General features: G+C 41.0%; 1 protein-coding gene across 1 annotated transcript in view; it reads right to left on the bottom strand.

Annotated features, from left to right (window-relative positions):
- The window catches only part of ndst2a (N-deacetylase/N-sulfotransferase (heparan glucosaminyl) 2a), a 45,080-nt gene extending 38,841 nt beyond the window's left edge, over positions 1-6,239 (bottom strand). The window contains exon 1 of the mRNA XM_020607548.1: positions 6,048-6,239. The gene's annotated coding sequence lies outside the window, so the exon portion shown is untranslated. The remainder of the gene's footprint in view (positions 1-6,047) is intronic.

Raw genomic sequence — 6,239 nt, 5'->3', positions numbered from 1 at the left:
TCCCTGTGCCTGCCCCCACCTGTCAGTGGATGACTAGCTTTCTGACAGACCGGAAGCAGCAGGTGAGGCTGGAGAAAACCACATCCAGCACCAACACTATCAGCACAGGCGCCGGATGTGTGCTCTGCCTGCTGCTATTTTCCCTCTTCACCAGTGACTGCACATCAGGGGACCACTGTGTTAGACTTCTAAAGTTTGCAGATGACACGACGGTCATTGGTCTCATTTGAGGCTGTGACGACTCAGCCTACAGATGGGAGGTTGAACATCCGGCCCAGTGGCGTGGTCGCAACAAACTGAAGCTGAACACTCTCAAAATAGTGAAGATGACAGTGGACTTTAGGATGAGCCACCACCAGCTCAGGAAGTTCAACCTGCTTCAGAAGCTGCTGATACAGTTCTACAGAGAAATCCTAGAGTCTGTTCTCTGCTCATCCATCACTGTCTGGTTTGGCTCAGCAACCAAACAGGACAGGAATAGACTCGAGGACAGTCAGGACTGCAGAAAGACACCTCATGGGTCTAAAGGAAAATTTCTGCGGACCCCTCACACCCTGGACATGAACTATTTGAAGTTTCTTCCCCTATGCTCTTATACGCTCATAATTCAAAATAAACCCATTGTATAGATCAACCTTAAGCTCTTCTGCCACATATAAAAATAGTTTCTTTCTTCCACCCCTTCTCTCTGATTGCACCCATTTTCCTCTTCACTGGAAACAAAACCCTTGTGTGTTTGAACATGCTTACCTAATAATACTGATTCCGCTACACATTCCAGAACTGCCCATTTTTGGAACCCTGCATCCGGACCACATAACACACAGCAACTATCAATCCACCACCCACCGGTGCTGCGTGGGATTAAATTCAGCATTCAAGCTGAAGCCGACAAACAGACTGTTAACACTGAAAGCTCTGCTGAGTGTGAACCAGAGTTCAGTGGAAGAATATGACATCTTAATCTAAAATAGTGACCTGTCAAATAGCAGATGCCAAATTAAATCGTTATGAGTCCTTAAGTGGGTTTAAAGATACTTTTAGCATGGTCTCAAGTGTTCAGTCTATCAGCTTTGTTGCTGCTTTATATTTAGGTTAGCTTGAAACTACTTAACATCGTGCAAGTGTGAGTACTGCTTGATGCAGTATCACAACAGTAGGCGCGGCAGCAGGACAGAAATCTGAAGATGTTCCCCTGAAGTCTATACAGAGGTCTCCCCACTGCCACTCTCTTCAGACACTCTCAGCTCCTGCTCGTTGAGAGTTCTCTCTGCTTTTAGTTTGCACTTGTTCTGCAAGTAGAATGCAGCTCAATCAAACTGAGATCAGGAGATTGACTCCTCACCCTGAAGTTACATGGTTTCATTGCCTGAGTCCTTGTTTTTCACCATGCAAAGGATCTTCTGCTTATCTATAATACCTGTGCAGTCACTCTACTTCACTTTGACATTTTATTTCTCCTGTGGCCATCTGTTGATTTTGGAAAAGCAGCTACACTCTGAGCAATGCTTTTTTGAGCCATCTTTTTCACTTGCATAGTCACCTCTTCATCCTTCATATTGACACCTCTTCATCCTTCATATTGACAGACAACTCCACCTCAATCTAAATTACAATTACCTCTCAATCAACTCTGAGCAATGCCTGAGTTCTTCTGTGCATGAACCAATGCTGAACTATACACAGCTGCCCAAGACAGTTCTTTCAGTAGAGTAGTTCCTTCTATACGGATGTAAACCTACTCTGGAGCAGGTTCACAGGATCGGTTCAAAATCTGTCAACACCCTGGAACCTGACAGAGTCAGCCTACATTAATGTGATAAGTATTAAATAGGTATTTCTACAGAGCAGTCATATCACTGTGCTGCTCCAGGCTTTCTGGAGTCTACAGCCTTCATGATGATCACACTGTATTATAAATGTACAAGACTGTCGATGTTTTTTCAGACTTCCATCACTGTGATCTTTTAATAGATAATCAATACTCTTAAATATTTCCCATGATAATAAATGACTTGAGGTGCACCCGGTGTCCCCCGCTCTCTGCTCTGGCAGCACAAACTGTTGGATTTTTTTGACAACAGTTTGTCATCAAACAAAAACACTCATTGAATAATACCCTTAAAATAATACTGCACTAATGTATGGAATAATCTTAGTCTTAGCTGAATATCTGAAAATCATTTCTAGAGTTTCTTATTCTCTTCTAGCTATGTGACTATTGTTTACAGTTCACTCGCCATAACATCTCTTTTTGCAGTGGCTATAAACGAGTTTCCCCGCAGGTATCACTGCTCCATCTCATATTATTTTTGGTGGCCTATTTCAATCACGGTGCTGTTGCTGTCGCTTCTAATTAACAACTCCACCGCTTTCACGTGAACGTGCTCATAGCCTGATGAGAAAACCCAGATTTAACAGAGCCAGTTGATAACTGGCTTCGTGGTGCTGCTAATTTGACTTGTGATTTTCAAGATAATACCACAAATTAATGCTTTCAGTTCAATATTTAGCACATTTTAAAAATGATACTGATTTAGCACATTTTAATGATACATAATAATACTGATAATCACAATCATTTTGGTCACTTGCTACTTTCATACTGTTTCATCTCCAGACCATGTACAGAACTTTGGCATTACTGCATCAACATACAGTACCTTGAACTGGTTGACGTTATGGTGAACTTATCACATTTCCAAAAAATGTACTGTTTACTGCTCATATATGCTGTATACTGTTATTGTGGTATAATATTACATAAAGTGTATATTGATTCAAAATTGTATCCATTCCATCTCCTCCATAGCTTGTATCACATCTAAAAATCATCTCCCATTCAAGGAAAACATCAGTATTGACCACTGAACAGACCAGTTTGTTGACAATGGAAGACTTGACTTTCTGTTTGATACAGTGACGACGGAACATGGATTTTTAAGTGTGTCTTAAAACAACACTGTGCCCATATGTACGTGACAGTAACTCTTGGCCCCTCTACCAATTCCTACTCAGCACACTTGCTAACGTCACTGGGGCCCAGGCCCTCATATGATGGTTTTTATGAAATTTTAAATAATTCAACTTTTAAAAGTATGCAATTCTGTCTCTTTTTGCAGGTGCATGTTGTTTTCACATTATGCAAACAAGAATTAGAAACATAAGGAAAATGATCCATTGATGGCTTAGATTATGTTCACCGTTGCGTTTTAGCTTCACTGCCATTTCTCTTTGCAGTCCAACAACATCCATGTTTGTGTAGCTGGCAGACTTCAGTCAATGTGTGCAAAGCTGTTTAAATTCATGAATCTTAACCGTGCCACCTGAGGAATCAAGTATCTCCACTTACCACAGGGCAGGGCTTTAACCTCATACAAACACTATCTCCCTCTGAAAACCACCCCAGAGCCTTCTATTTAATTATAAAGGGTTATCTGAGATATCAGTAATATGTCCTCTGGGCAGAAGTGGGCCGGGGCTTACAGCTCACCAGTAATTGGGTCTCTACTCACAAATACAAATGAACAAATCAGTCGTCAAAGAGAGGAAGGCCACAAAGGAAATCAGGTTACTTTAGACCCCACATTATCAATGTGCTACTTCAGAGCCCCACTCATCACTTGAATTCTACCAGGAAGCCAGTTGTTAGAATGAAAAAAAAAGATGATTCATAACTCTACTACTCAAAAAATGTACAAGAAAAGTCAACAGTCTGACTGCTTTTACACTAAGCAGAAAAAGTGGCAATGATATAAATCAGTGTTCACTGGTATATTAGTTAGGCCTAATGATCCAGGACAGCGTTTCCTAAACATGCAATCACAGGCCTCCTCTCTGAGGGCTGAGTCTTCCTGCAACAACACTGATTTACATGTGGCTGTTCTTCCCTGTTTGTGTGAGGGCTCTGTGACAGCCATGCTGTCAGTCAGTCTGACGAGGGCCGAACACACCAGTCAAGATAAAGATCGCTCAACTACTGGGCAGACTGTCATAAAATTAACCCTATGGAGCCATTTGTATCATATTTGATATGCAAAATGTGATACAAAAGAAATAGAAATAATCTAAATAATATGGCACCTCTATTCCTATATGCCTGGACTGTCTGTCTATGCATTTATGGCAAATAAAAATCGTGAATCTTGAATTTCGAATCATGAATTATATTTTGGATTTTGTTAAAAGGTTTAATAAACATCTCAGTTCCAAAAAATTATAATGTTCTGGCTATTTTTTGATATGTTGGTCTTTACAGGGTTAAGTATTAGTGTCATGATCTCTGATGGTTTGGTGAACCTGGTGACGTTTCCTAATGAAGTTAACCGGTTAAAGTTTACCTGAATTTCAGTGAGCACATACATGTTCCACAGAGAAAGAAAGTGAAGTGCAATGAATGTTGTTCTTTAATAAAAGGCTGCACTAAGATGCATGTTTACCGAGTTCTCTTGAGCCATTCAAAGACAACTGATATTTGTCAGAAAGTTACGAGGAAGCTAAAACATGCATAATGTAGAATCTGCATACACTGCTCCCCAAGTGTTTTAAGTCTGTCCCTTTTCATACAGGAGATGTGCACTTGACATGGAGTTACTGAATTATATGTTTGATTATTAATGTGATGAACTAGATGGCAGACTAATGACAACAGCCTATGAAAGCTGTATGTTGAATGGGTTCATTTGAATTTCACTTCTTTCCTTCTGTCCATATACACACACACACACATACATATTCTCTCTCTGGCCAGTTCACCAAAGCAAGGCAACATCCAACCTCAGTTCAACCCTGGTTGTGAAGGAGAATTAATAGATAAGCATCTTAGCTTGGACTGCAGTATGAACACAATTGATAAGGATAAGAAACAGCAATAACACAAAGATTCCCAGGACAAGACTTACAAAATCGTCATTTAAATTGGGTAAAGTTAGGTAATCAAGGCCAGGTGCACACTATCAACACTGCAGCCTATGGTCTGGATTCTGTTACTATTCAGGGTACTGAGGTTTTATACTCCAAACCCACGACATCATTCATTCATTCATTCGTTAATTATTTGTCATATTAACTACAGGAGATCCAAACCCACGACATCATTCATTCATTAGTTCATTATTTGTCATATTAACTACAGGAGGAAAATGGTTTTCTTGCATTAATAACACAACCACACAAAATGAAACGTAACTCAGTCAATAAATATAAACTGGACTGAAGGTGAAGACTATGGTAGTGGATTCTTCTCTGAAAACTTCCTCCAGGCCTCAAACAACTACTTTTCAGTAATAATTCACTACAATCCGCGCACACACAACATGACTGGCTGACTTCGGTCAATGTTTTACTAAACACCAACACGGAGAAGTAAAGTGCAGCCAGACAAACATGGCCAGTGTGATTTCAGCTTCAGAAGCCTCAAACGATGACTCGGAAATCGCTTTATGTTGACAATTAACAGTTTACACCTGAGAGATGTGGTTGTAGCGGGAGCCAGTGGCCAAAACATCCGCCCCGGTAACGTCATACACCAAAACACCAACTCAGATTTACCACTACTGCTGTACAAATGAAACACGTGCATTTATCATTAAAGCGCGCGCACACACATCTTAGTCATCATACCAAAGTGTCGTGACACGAAGAAGAAGACCTGAAAAGAAACAACAGAACGTGGGGAAAACTCGTCGTGGATTCCAACTCTCATGCTAACAGCTAGCTCTAAAGCAACAGCCTCACTGTCGCTAACCATAGCATAGCTAACGCCAGCCTTCAGTAGCTCTAACCTGTAACCGTGAACAACTACGCGACCCGATCCTTCTCCTCTTCGTGCTCTATCATCTATATGGTGTTGACATATTCATATGTTGTCCAATCGCTAGGAAAAATCCTAGTACAAACGCCAGTCCCGTATGCACTCGGAAAACTGGGACCTGGAATAATGGTACAGCTAGCTGCTGAGGCTACCACAGCTATTCACAGGACTCTGCGGAGAAAATTGGCTTAGGGTTTGAGATACTGTAACCACAAATCTAATCTTTCTGACTTACCAGAATCTGCTGTCAAACCACAGCGGTCTAACCAGAGCAAACCTCGGCGTTTAGAATTAAAAATGAACTTCAGCGCGTCGCTGCTCCCTCCGCCATCTTGGTTCTACTGGAGCCGTGGACTCAACCAAATCTAGCATACCGGAGGAAGGTTTAAAATTTAACCCCTAAAGTTATTTCTCTCAAGTATATCGT

Source organism: Monopterus albus, unplaced genomic scaffold (assembly GCF_001952655.1).
Source record: "Monopterus albus unplaced genomic scaffold, M_albus_1.0 scaffold87.1, whole genome shotgun sequence".
Lineage (NCBI taxonomy): Eukaryota > Metazoa > Chordata > Actinopteri > Synbranchiformes > Synbranchidae > Monopterus > Monopterus albus.
The sequence above is the reverse complement of the archived record's forward strand: the minus strand, read 5'-3'. Positions and strand labels throughout refer to the sequence as shown.